Source organism: Heliangelus exortis, chromosome 2 (assembly GCF_036169615.1).
Source record: "Heliangelus exortis chromosome 2, bHelExo1.hap1, whole genome shotgun sequence".
NCBI classification, from domain to species: Eukaryota; Metazoa; Chordata; class Aves; order Apodiformes; family Trochilidae; genus Heliangelus; species Heliangelus exortis.
Genome location: NC_092423.1, coordinates 64,286,111 through 64,299,603, shown reverse-complemented (window position 1 = coordinate 64,299,603; position 13,493 = coordinate 64,286,111). Strand labels below are relative to the sequence as shown.

Below are 13,493 nucleotides of genomic sequence, written 5' to 3'. Positions count from 1 at the left end.
TTACAAAAATCTACTCTCTTGCCTTCAAATTAAGTAGGATACTTTCCAGCTCAAATCAGTGGCATCATTCCACTGGAGCAAAACAGAAGAGGGCTTTGTAGAGCAAGCTGGTTACAACCCTAGCACTGTGGTGCTGCCTCCTGTGGGGAGGGAGCATGTGGCTCCATGTCAGATTGTGCCATGTTACAGGCAGTGACAGAAACTCCTTTTGGGTGGCAAACAATTGTCTTGACTGGGAAACAAGAGTGTGCTGTGTGCTTTTTTTTTTTTTTTTTTTTTTCCAGAGAAAACAGCAACATATGGGTTTGACCCCTTTGGTGCTATAGGTGTTGGTTTAGAGCTACCCAACACCTGGACTCTTTCCTTCTAAAGATATAGTGTTCAATGATGCCATAAGGCTACAGGTAGAATGCCTTGAAAGGGACAGCCTGTGGCTTTGCCTCCAGCAAAATTCATGATCCACAACAACTAACAGAGGTTTTTGTAGGTGTGGGGAAAGAAGTGTGTAGGGGTTGATGAAACTTTATTTTAACAAAGCAGTTTGGGTGGCTTCTAATGGTTAGGGAATGCTTATATTGTACACATCCAGTAATATCAATGGGCAAGTTATTCTTGACTCTGTTTTTCCTGAGGCACTGATTTCTCAGTTGTTCTTCTGATAATGCCCCTGTGTATCCACTATCAGATACTGCAGAAGACACCTAAGCCTGCAGTAGAAATTTCAGTGCATTCAGTGGAGACTGTACCTCTGGTGCACTGTTGAATAAATCTGAATTGTGCAGCAACAAAGCTTTAAGCACTGATGCTTTATGAGCAACTCCAGTTAATTCTTTGTATTTTGTACTGAGTTGTTTTGTTTGTTTTTCAAACTGTGTTGGCTCTTTTGTATTGATTCACCTTTGAGGAACAGAAGCCCTGGAGGAAAGGAGGCCCCAGAAAAGTACTGCCATGGGAGGTTTCTCCACTGCAGTCCCACTGACTTAAAATGGGGGCCCTTCACCATGAAAAACATTGTGCCTTGGGGAGGAAGTTTCAGTACTTAAATCTAACTGGTTTCAGCATGTTTTGCAAGGTGTGCAGGTCTTTGCCCTCTGCCTCAAAGGGAGCTGGGAATGGGGGATGCCTACAGTAGTTTTGACATAATGTTTTGGTTTTAGCAATTGGAACCTGGGGGTTCCAACCAGCAGAAAATAGCAGGAGTGAGAATACAAGAAGTTACTAAGAGTGTCAAAAGAAGTCTGAAGGACTACCATACAAAGCAGACTTCCTGAAAAATTAGGTAACTTCTTTGCTATGTTGGTACATATCTGAAAAATGTTGTAAGCTTCCCTCTATATTTCTGATTACATAAAAAAATGGAGAAGATGGATTACAGTGTTACCCAATATCAGCATGCTTTATGTAATCCTAAAGCAATTAGGTTACAAAATTCAGAGGCAGTTAGACTTCTTCTTTTCTTAGAAGATTTTAAACAGTACAATAGCAGTGTAATAACAGTTAATACCTATAATGGGGAAAGAAAGAAAGGAAGAAGGGAAGAGAAAGAGTTATGTTGGCAGAAGTGATTTTGGTTAAGGCTTTACATTTCAAAACTGTAATCTTCTGAAGTCACGTTCCTAGTAGAGCTAAATTTTGTTGGTGTAAACTCAGATGCCTGCATGCACAGCCCAACATGCAACAGTTAATGTTTGAACAAAGTTTCTGGTTGGATGGAAACCTCTCCCAATTAGCAAACCATTACAAAAAAAAAAAATAAAAATAAAATTTCCAGTTCCTAAGATTCAGCATAAAAAAACCCAAACCCCATTGCTGAAATAATGCAAGAGAACATCTCAGGTATTGCACTAACATCTGCAAACCAGAATTAATTAATCCTAATGATACTCTTTTGAGAAATAATCTCCTTTACCACTGCTTGGTGACTGAGGCTATAGGTAACATCAGCTCCCAGTGGGAAGAGCAAGGCTCTCTCACAATCAAATACTACACTGGCAGCAGGATAGGACAAGAAGTAGAACTGTATTAACCAAAATTACTATTTTACTTCTCTACAGTTTTGATTTGGCAGCTTGCTTTACACTTGGACCAGAATCTTGTGCCATGCATCATCCTCTTACTTACTCTTTGTAGTCTGGGAATATAACAATGAATATGCTTAGTTCTATGATTTAAACTCTGCCATCAAGGCTAAATTAAAAGAAGGAGAAAGTCACAATGCACTCCAATCAATGAACTAGCAAAACAGAAGGGGTAACAGAATAGCAAAGTTGTAGTGATAAACCAGGTGTTACTTGGCACCACTACTGGTCTGTGGAAGGTAAGAATGATGACTCTAATTCTCCTGGAATTTTTTTTAGGAAGTAAGAATAGGTCAGCAGAAAGGACTTTAGGTTGCTGTGAGGGCTAATGTTTTTCCAGGTTAGCATTTGCCTGACAAATGATCTGTGTGGTATTTCTTACACTGCAGGTGACTGCAAAAGACACTTGGAAAAAAAATACCTGAGAGAGGTTACATGTACAAGAGCAAAGACAAGAGGCCCTCCTTCATTTTCCCTTCTCCTGAGAAGGAGATGTGCCACCTCCACCATCAAACTGGTTTTGTATTTGTTTGCATTATCTTCTACCAGCCCCGTTTCTTCCACCAGTCTCTTATATGAATGCTTTTTGCTGCACATTTCTATGCTGATGGCAGGAGCAAGAACAAAAGAGTAAGGAGCGTACCAGAGGAGAAGACTTTCCTTAACCAGTCTTCTCCATTCTGAAATTCTCCTAAACTCATGGTGGCCTGGTTACCTCTCTGCTTTCTCTCCTCTTTAAGCACTGAGTAATGTTGTCCCTGATGGAAATCACAGACGTAAGTTGGTTTAACATCCTTTCCCTCCCACCTCCACCCATGGTTTATGGCTCCTTTAGTTAGGCTGGTTTGCCTCTTTTTAATATAACAGATGGCAGGTGCTGACAGTCTATGCTAAGGAAGTGTTATGTAGCTTTAAACATGATTTAGGTGTTCTAGCCACTCCTTAGGTTAGCAAAGAGTATTCTCTCTTGAATCAACATAAAAAATAATTTTAAATTGCAAGTATATATATATCCATCAGAAGCAAAGCCTGAGGAAACTAAAACCAGTAATCTGTTGCACTTTGTTTTATCTTCAAATAAGCTTATTTTTCAGTTGGATGTTTTAGATGTACTCCCTTAGGTTCCTCCTCTGGACAAGTCACCATGGGTTTTATTCACCCTAGATCCTGTTTTGAAGGTAGCTCCAGTGCAGCTAAGGCATTAATTGACAAAGGGCACATAGCAAGATGCTTCTTGGAACAAATACATATGACAGAAGCAAGGTCTTCTGTATTTGCAGTAAGTGCGTCACCATGCATCTTGTTTACATTTTACAAGTCACTAAATCAAAATGAGGGGATGAATACACCCAGTAAACTGTAACAGAGCCTTCCTCTTCTGAACACATAACAGTCCCCTTCACTCTTTCAATCTCCTTTGAATTTGCCTGGATTAAAGCAGTGAGCAAATATTGCATAATTGTTTGCCAGGAGTATGATGATGACAATTATGGCACAGGAGAAACATGCAGAAATGCCCAATAATCTTCTCACCATCCAGCAGTTATGTTGGTACTGCACTGAGCATAAGTGGAATGCTGATAAATAAAACTGCTAATGACGTAATTGTAAAACTTTTCACACTTTTCTGCTGGGCAGTAGAGATGAGAGGTTCCTAACCATGAGTGTCATGAAGGGGGCTTTATAGGAACAGAGAAGAGGGAAAAGGAAGTCTAGAGAAAAGAGTCTAGACACCTCAGTATGGAATCTTCCCTTGAGCCTAAACAAAGATTTTTTTTTTTCTTTCCTTTCCTAGAAATATGAGTTTTAGGATGTAGTTATGGGAAGCATTTTCTCTATAGTCAAGTTTCATCTAGGGAGACTACTGACCTTCTGCTCCTACTACTGTGCTGCCATCTGCCAGTCTCTCCACTCTGTGGTGCTGCATGCTGGAAAGTTTTCCCTGCTGAAGGACATGGAAGGCCACTGGCCACCCCTGCATGCAGCAGCAGGTGCTGTGTCAAAGAGCTTGACAGGCTTTTCTGGATATACAAACCCAGCAGCTGGTGATGCAGTGACACACCTTACAAGAAAACCCAAAAGCACTCTTGGACGTTGGAGCAGAAGCTGTTGGGAGGGCATGGAGCTCTGATTTCTGCTTACAGCTGGCTAATTAATTTTGGAAAATTACTTCCCAAAACACATTCCTGGAGACTATTCTGGTCTTTCTTACCACGTTTTCAGAAGTGCAAAATAGCTCATTGAGATATCCAGTGTCTCCTCTTTATGCCTTCCCAATCAGATCCCTATGAATAGTGCTTGTCCCTTTTCTTGCCCTTTTTCAAGAGGCAGAAGCTGTGAATGAAAGTTTAGACATGTAAATGTTCAGCAAAATTTAATTACCCTGTAGGAAGACAACCTGTCTGACTGTCCCTCATTCCTAATTTCTGTACACAGATGAGTCTTTTACAACTTCAATGCTCTTGTCATAGTTACTGTGCTGACTAAACAACACCTGTTTGCTAATAAATATTCTAATTGTTCTGAAGTATAAACTGGGGAGGGAAGAGGAGAGGACTGCAGACCATACCTTACAGAAGTGTCAAAGGAATATGCAAGGTTTTTGATGGCCTCCTGAATTATATAAGGTATACCTTTATTTTCATTAGAGTAACAGTATACTCCAGAGCAAGGACAGGAAGCAATCTGTGCCTATGGAGAGGTATGTGACAGAAGTTCCTAGAAAGCAACAGAAGGCAGTGCTAGCAATATCTGGTAGATCAAATGTTTCTAGGATCTCATGTTACTTGTCTGTGAAATTGAATAGAACTGCTGGCTCACAAGGAACTTATAACATGAGTAGCTTCCCCACTTAAAATACTGCTTTGTAAACCAAACAGCACTAAATGTATGTTAAATCTCCTTCACTGTTACTGCTAGGCATCCCAGCATGCAGTTGTTAATTTCATCTGCATTTATTAGTAGGCTCTTAGGTAGTGAATTCTTCAGTGTCATCTGCTATGCCAGCCAGGAAGTCCATGCAGAATTTGTCTTATTTCTATCAATATTTGGTTATCCTACCCAAAGAGATTCTCTTGCTGTCTTTACTATCTAAGCAGCAAAATAAGATTCTATCTAGCAAAGTCTACACTGGCATACCGAGGATGTCTTCCTCCTGACTAATCATAGAGGCTGCTTAACAAAGAGCACACATTTTTCTGGACCTGCTGTGTATGTCCAGCTCAAGGTGTTCATATAGCATGCCTTGAAATTTCACCTTTGTTTCCAGTTAATTTGTGGTACGTGGTTGAGCCAGCAAAGGAGTCCAAATGAGTTGCAATTGGATGGCTATACAGAAGCTATAGTAAAGGGAGAAAAGGGTTGTGCCCAGTGATACAGTATGAGAAATAGAAAGGAATTTATAGTAAATTCAGGAGACTGGCATTAAAACACCAAAAGTTGCAAGTTAAAATCACTAACTAGACTGGACTTCTGCTAGGCCTGTAGTGTTATTATGTTCATAGTATTATGTTCATAATATGAAGATGTTTTGGACTATGAACAATGTATTAGTGATAATAATTGTGATGTTAATTCTGCAAAGAGCTCATTATTTATACTTGCTATACATTTGGCATAATATTGAAGGTAACTTTGTAATCAGGCCACAGAGATCTGCCTGATCCTGAGCTTACTGAAACCAAGACTGAGTGATGGAGAACACAGTAGGCTCTGGAATAGGAAGACATGGAATCAGTATAATAATGGAGCAGTTTCAGACATGTACTTGTTGCTTCTGTTTTCATGGAAGCTGACATTTCAGCCTTATATGGAGAATCTAGGCAATATTTACAGACTATCCAAGCCCTAGTCCTCTGATTTATTTGGAACACTGTCAGAGTAGTGTGTTTTTGTACTACTTGCTCGTGTGGAATTTCACCCTTTGGGCTTATATTATCATACTTTGTTGCAAAAAAAAAATGGTGAAAACTGAGTCTGAATATGACCACATTCTTCGAATATGCCTCCCTGAAGCTGACCTCTTTGCATTCCTTATCTCACCATATTTAAAGCTGCTGACACTTTTCTGTAAAATTCAGTTCCACCTGCCTGAAAGACCCAACTAGCTGTGTCCTACAGAAAGTAAGCACAGCTACTGTGATTTATTTGCTCAGGTGCTTATAACAAGAGCCTGTGATACTATGTGACTTGTTCTGGTTGAGCTTTTCCAATTAGCATCCTAGAACAAAATGTTTATGTTGAAATACATGTTTAAGCATTGAGAATCATCATCTCCTATTTAATGCCATGGCATGGTGTAGCTTCATTGGGAAATTTCATATTTGACAAATAGCATGGCTGTCGATTCTGGAATCTGTAACAGACTAAAGTAATGGAGATAACAGAAACTTTTTAATTCTTGTTATATTTATGGTCCAGCCCATGAAGATCTAAGTGAGCAGAGGCAATGGTGACATTGCAGACCATCAGATCAAGTATCAGTCTAACTTTCTGCTTAGCAAAAAGAGCACAGAGACTCTCCCCTGTGCAGTGTAGAACTGGAGGGATCATCTGCTCTGTTAAATCCAGTCCCTGCAATCACCTGACCAACCCAGAAGTTCATCCCATGCACCAGAGCCTACAAAACATCTCCCAGCACCTTGTAGCAACTGTAAGGTCTGTAGTGAAAGATGAAACATAACCAGCTGAAGACCTATCCCTTTCCCTCTGCCTGCCTTATTTTGTGGGTCTTTTAAGATCTACCTAATATTTTGTATTTACTGAGTCTTGTTATAAGTAGCTTTTGCCAGATTGTGGCACCAGTGCCCAAAGCTGCAATAGTCTATGCTGCACACTGAAAATGTGAAGAGGGGGACTAAGCTTAAATGTCTCTAACTCAAATTCTAATGCAAAATAATAGTCTTCATATTCTATACTGGATGTATAGAATATTCTGTACTGAATGTAAATAGGGTAGTATTGGCTTTGATCCAAAAGTCACAAGGTGCTTTAATTACACTGTTTAATATTCCTGCTGAATTTTCTACATCAGGCATGTGTTAAGTCAACCAAGCTAAGGTTGTTATTCTAAGTACAGAGTGAAAAAACTAACCATGACCTGGATTATAAAACGTTGACATTAAAGGTCTGCTGCTCCTTGTAAAGAGCGTGGTTTTGTAATTTAAAGAAATCTGATCTCCTGAAAGTGCCCTGCTGGGCCTGCAGCTGACATCATGTTTGTCTGAGCTTAGCTTTAACAGATTCAACAGGACTAGTCTGATTAAAGCAACTTTCAGCTCCCTGTATTTTTGGAACAGAGCTATGGAAAAGGCACTTGGAGTTAGAGATGACAACTCCCTGGAGATCTTGACTTCATCAGCTTCACAAGAAATTAAATTACAAAACTTAAGGCTATAGATGAGAAGGATCCAGGGTTTATTTGTGATTCCTTGGTTACCTGTGAAAAATCAGTTATTTTTTGAGCTGTGATTATTTAGATTAGTGTGAAAGGCATGTGCCCAGAGCAAGTTACCAGAAGCAAGTAAGCTAAGATTGCATTCATAGCCTCCAATTTAACCTGCTGTAACTGGCTGTGCATGCATTCTAACCCGGCTATAAATACACATCAACATGGTGAGGCAGTGTTATAAGACATTGTCCTTGCTCTGTACTGATTAAATCAAGAGCAGACTTTCAACTCTTTAACTGCTCTGTTGGCATTTTATCACAACCCTCATTGAGCAGACTATCTTGGAAAGTCCAGAGGGAAACAAGTGTGTGCAATAACCACGGATGCAAATAGAACAATTGTATGTATTGTTGAGATAATTCTTATCTACAGAGGTCAGCAGGTAGATGCCAGCTGCACTGTATTTGTAAACAGAATGTTATCTACAATGTACACAGTTATAAACCTGTACAAAGACTTTGAGTCTTGATTTAAAGCAATTATCTATTTTTTTATTCTTTTAGAAATATTGTTTTGCTGTTATGTTAGGGGATTTCTGTATTTTTGCCTTTCACTTCAACTACTTATCTTGATCTGCTTGAACTCCTTATCTTGATCATCACAACTCCCATCAGTATTATTGAATTTTGCCAAGAAACCCTTCTGGAAAACTACTCTGTTACCTTAAAAAAGAGCATTGGATGAAATCCAGCTCTGTGAGGCATCTGGTCTTGCCTATGTTATTCACCAATCAGATCTCAGCTTAGACTGGAAATTCAAGTGATGTTCTAATTTTTCGGTGATCTCTTCATTTAGCAGTGATTTTCTCTTCTTAGAAATCCCTTCAGAACTGCAAAAACAAAAATTAATATAATCAGCAAGCCACTGGCATAAAAATCAGATTGTACTTGCACAAGTTGAAATAAGATTAATACAGTCAAAAAGACACAATGACTAAGGCATCATACACTATAGTCCTTTAGGAATAGACTACATTTCCAACTAAATGAACTTTTAACTTCCATTTGACCCTAGTTACTCTAGACTTTAGGATCCTCTGTATAGTTTAGATGCAGTTGGAAGGAGTGAGCTGCCTTTAAACATGTAGAAGCAGAAAACCTGGAGAGAGAGTTTCAAAAAGTGTTCTGCATGGCTGTAGAGAATTGCAGGAAGGACTCCAACCAAAAGGAAGGTAAACAGCAACATTGAGGGACACCTCACCTTACCCTGAGCAAGCCTTGCAGTTAACAAATTTCCAGTACCATGCCCTGCTGATAAGGACTGGAAAGGAGGGTGGGGAAAGGCAGGGCAGTTATCAGTCTCAGGCAACCCTCCAGAAGACCTCTGGCAGAAGTAGTTTGCTGGTGGATGGTGTTGAATCATTGCACCCTGGTGGCACAGCTCTCTTCAGTTAGCACTGTCCTTCTTCTGAGCAATGCTGGGTTCCCTTGGTAGCTCTGGCTGCAGGAAGGTTGCAGCCACTCACTCCAACTTCCTTCCCAGACAGACAGTCTGTCTGGCAGGCTCCATGCCAGGGTTCATGCTGGCACAGGGGTTCAGGCCCTAGTTAGGAGGATTTTGTTACTAATACATTTGTAATTCTGATGCTATTAGTACTTGCAGTACTGTCATGCTTTTTACAGATGTATTTGTTTGCTCCTATGTGAACAAGCAGAAACAGGGTACTGGTTTTTTTTAATGCTATGTAGCAAGAAGTGGAAACCAATGCTTAAAACCTTTTCCCTAATCTCCTGACCCGCTGTGCTGCTTTACCAATAGAGGGTGACAGAAACAGAGAACTTGGCCCAACGTGCGTGCGTTGCTCCTCGTTTTGCACAGTGCCCAAGTTCCTCTTTCCGCTGCGAGGCAAAACCGTGTATACACACTGTAAGACTAAACTCTTAGCTAATCCTCTCTTCTGGAATCCGTCTGACAAAGGGGTAGAGTAGTGAGACATTTTCCTTTTGTAATCTGTCTAAGTAAACGAAATTAAATCTCTTCTTGGCCAGTCTTAAAGATCAACTCATAAAAGCCTGGAATTGTTCTGTTGTATGCATTTCCCTCGGAAAGTGTCTGCAGCAGCTTTTCTCTTTGTTAATCAGGTCTGGGACCTCCATTAGAGAATCGTTTACTCCCAGATTTAGTTAATATTTTTAAAATGTGCTGTATTTGTATACATTCATTCCTGCTCTCTCAGCTCTCAAAGACTATCTGAGGACAGGATGTCTAATGACTACCTGAAACCAGTCCGATTGCTTCCTGATGTTAGAGTAGGGACAGGAAAATCATCTATGGAAAATAACTTAGTTATCTATAGTCCCTTCTCTCGTATAAGATTCTTTTTTATTTTGTGGGATATTTTCTGGAGTAATGGATTGTTTAAAAGCAGTTTCATTATTCGGCACACATTTCAAGCAAACCTGTTTAAAATCTGGTATCTTTGGGAAGTTTGTTCACTTCACATATAAATTGTGTGTTATTATTTCTGTGATGAGTGCTACCTGCACACATTATTACTGTTTCTGTTCCTTGTCAAGCAAACAGTTGAGGAAAATATTTCTGAGATGGTCTTCATCATCTTATCAGGACTCAAAACATTTTTAGGATAGGGCCATAGCAACTGGTGGAGTCAAAAGCTAATATTGCGTAAGCTGGGAGTATTGCCTTTGCATTCTTTGCCACTTCAGGTCAGATCCTGCTTTTCCTAGCAGGTATAAGTTTATACTACTTATCTTTTTCTTTCAGGATTGCCACGCAAAATAAGGACTTAGGATATACTTAAATAATGACCCATCTGAAATATTTTAAAGAATGCTGCAACCTTAACTACTTGTTCTCTCCCTCTCCTCCAGGTACATTAGATTTAGATTACTTACTCTGGTTTCAGTGCACAGCTTTGCCAGTGCTAGCTGAGGGGAGGACCTGCTGAGGGAAGAGGGTGAGATGGTAATTTTCAGTCTCAGCACATCCTGAGGTGTACTGATTGTGAAACTGCACCTCTAATTAGGTCTTTGGACAGGGAGGCTGGCCATGAAAATGAGTGAATTTGCTTGCAATATACCCCTGACCTAGGGCATTTCCATGCAAGCAGGTGCAGATTACTTTCATGCAGTTCAGCCTGCATTAGTCCTTGGACAAGGAGTGCAGGACAGTGAAATGCAGAAGTTAGAGCTCCTTCTGTCTCAGGCAGAGCCCCTGCAAATAGGGCCACACTGCTTCCAGACTGGGGGTGGCAAGAGGGTGTTGCACTGTGTGGCCTTTCCAATTGAAGTCTATAAGCTGGGTGCTCTGTGCAATTGGATGTCAGTTTCCCCTTGTCAGAGGAGGAGAGATTTCTTGCAGCAGATCACAAGTGGAGGTTAAGCTCAGAGGTAGTGACTAAGGTCATCTTCTGAGTGGGAGAGCACACTTCTCATTTTCATCTGATTCTTACTCCCTGTTCATGAGACCATTGAGTATCATGACGGCCTACTTGGAAGAGACCAGAATATTGCTTATGGACAGGGTGTTAAACAGTGGCTAGATCTAGTACATCACTTCCCCCCTACCTCCCCTTAGTTTTTTTAATCAGCTAGAGTTAACAAATATAGTAAATTGAGTATTTCTCCAACTGGTGGTATTAAATTGCACACACAGCACTGTGGGGAGGTGCCCAGAACAATAACAAAGCCACCTTGGTGGTATTTATCTCTGCTAACACTTGATACTTCTCATTGCTGTCTATCTGAATCTCTGAAGAGTATTTTAAACTGTCAGTGAATTAAACCTGGCAAGGAAGGTTATCTCACTTCTCTAATTGGAGAAACCAAACACCAAAGGGGTGATAAATAGAATTTTGAGACCCCTGACTGTCCAAGCCCTGGGTACACTGGTGACAAGAGGGCTACTGGCAGAGTATGATGCTGTCTGATGTGAATCCAGCTGTATGACTTACCTGTCAACACGAAGTTAGCCTGGAAAGAGATGCAGTGTCAGTCCTGATTCCTGGATCCTGTAACCTCAGTTACGCTGCTGGCATTTTCCTTGCTTTACATGTAGGTATTGAGGAGCCAGGCAGTACTGGAGACAGAGCAACTGAGCACTCAGGAGAAACACTTTGGGGTGTGACTGGATTATACATGCAGCATTTGTTCAAGTATCAAGGCCTGACTGAAAAGGAATGGAAGACTCTGTGTATCTTTACTGCTTTAGCAGTTACAGCTGCCTGCTGCAGTCCCATAGGACTTTGGGTTTATTTTCCTCAGAACAGCAGGATTCATTTGCTGTAGGATGTGTTGATTTTTATTTTTTTCTTTTTTTTATGTGTACCTTGAGTCATTTTGCTCAGCAATGCAAAGGTGGGTATTTTCAGAAAGCATAGTTGTGCTTTTATAAGATCAGCTTGAACTATGAACTAGGAGAGGAATCTCTAAAGGAGATGAGGCGAATTCAAAGACTTGTTAAAACAGCTTGGAAAATCTGGAAATTCAAATGGGAACATCTCAGTGGCATGAACTGACATATGCTTGCGGTAGTGCCAAAAATTTTGAATTAACCAGTAAATTAAAATCAAGACAAGAGTCAGATTTTTTTATCTTCTGGGGTCGTGGAGGAACCAAAGGAGATTTTTTTTTAAAAAAGAGAGAGAGCAACATAGCTGTACTTTTTAAAAAAGGGAAAGGAGATGACCTCAAAGATATTATCTGAAGTAGACTGTACTGAGAAGATGGACAGGTAGGTTATGTATATCAGCACTGCAAATGCTGGGGTAGTCAATAGCTGGGTAAGACAAGATAAAACTTGCCCATACTATAGAAGGACAAAAATAGGTACCAGTGGCTCCTACCGACAGACAGCAACTGTTTCTTCCCTAAGGCAACTGAATCTCTAGAAACACCTGTAACAGTTCTACTATGCATTATTACAGTTGCCAGGTGAAAAGAAGATAGGATAAAATCATCTAATTTCATCATTCAGAACTGAATGTGAGGTCCACTGAAATCAATTTTAGATGTTTCCAGGTTATTTCAATGGGTGCTGGGTCAGTAGGGGAAGAACCTACTTGGGAACTTTTGGCTGTGGCATTGCAAAACACAGAAATGGTTGGTGCACTGCACAGCTGCCTGGAGGGGGGAACCAAGAATTTAGAGGAAACGTCCTGCTTTGTGATGCTGAGGTGTTATCTGCTGTCTCCTCAGGAGTGCATTGTTTGAGGAGAAAACAAGAGGAGAGATGGAGCTGCTACAGATCATAAACACACACAAGCAGGTATTGCTTTAACTGTGTAGTTTGAAGTTACAGGAAATTCGACAGAATTAACTTTTTCTTTTTTTTAATCTGATTTTTCCTGGGTTCTACATCAGAAAAGAAGTGCAAACATGATAGATATACCAGTGCTTAGGATTGTATATACAAGGCATGCATAAAAACATGTCTATGCTGTCTGGACAGTAATATGCTTCTGTGAGGATTAAATAAAAATAAATTTAACTGAAGGAACAGACTTCTCCACCAGACTTGTAGTGACTTCAAAACAAATAATTTTAAAATAGAGTATTTCAAAACTAATAATTTGATAATGTCCTTGCTAGCTAACGATATAAGCATATGCAAAACATAATGTGACTATCATGCATCAAGCCCTTGGCATGGATCTCTAGAGCCTGGTACATTATTTAAAAAACAAGGAGGGAGGGGGTTGAGTGGGGCGGGGTGGGTGGGGGACTATTCTAAAAGAAATCATTCTTGCAACAAGGAAGATTTTGTATTTCAGCCAAACAACCTTTTTGAACCTGGCACTGCCAGCAACAAAGGAGCAAGGGTTGTCACCCACTTTTACTTTATTGTTAACTCCTGAGGGAACAGTGAAACTAGATTCACCCCTGTTTTGGAAGATAGTTGTTTCTGCTGGCCTATCCCAAACGTTCTCTAATCACAGTTTACACAGGTAATCGCCTGCTTTCAGCCTGCTTAAAAGAGGAAACACAAATGACAGTTTAGACTATACA

The 13,493-nt window shown here is 40.2% G+C and overlaps 1 long non-coding RNA gene across 1 annotated transcript; it reads right to left on the bottom strand.

Moving 5' to 3' along the window:
• Positions 1-2,172: 2,172 nt before the first annotated feature.
• On the bottom strand, positions 2,173-11,673 carry LOC139792708 (uncharacterized). Its single transcript, XR_011724361.1, has 3 exons — positions 8,728-11,673; positions 8,190-8,348; positions 2,173-4,412 (listed from the first exon to the last, which is right to left on the bottom strand). It is a non-coding gene; the product is annotated as an uncharacterized lncRNA (long non-coding RNA).
• Positions 11,674-13,493: the final 1,820 nt, after the last annotated feature.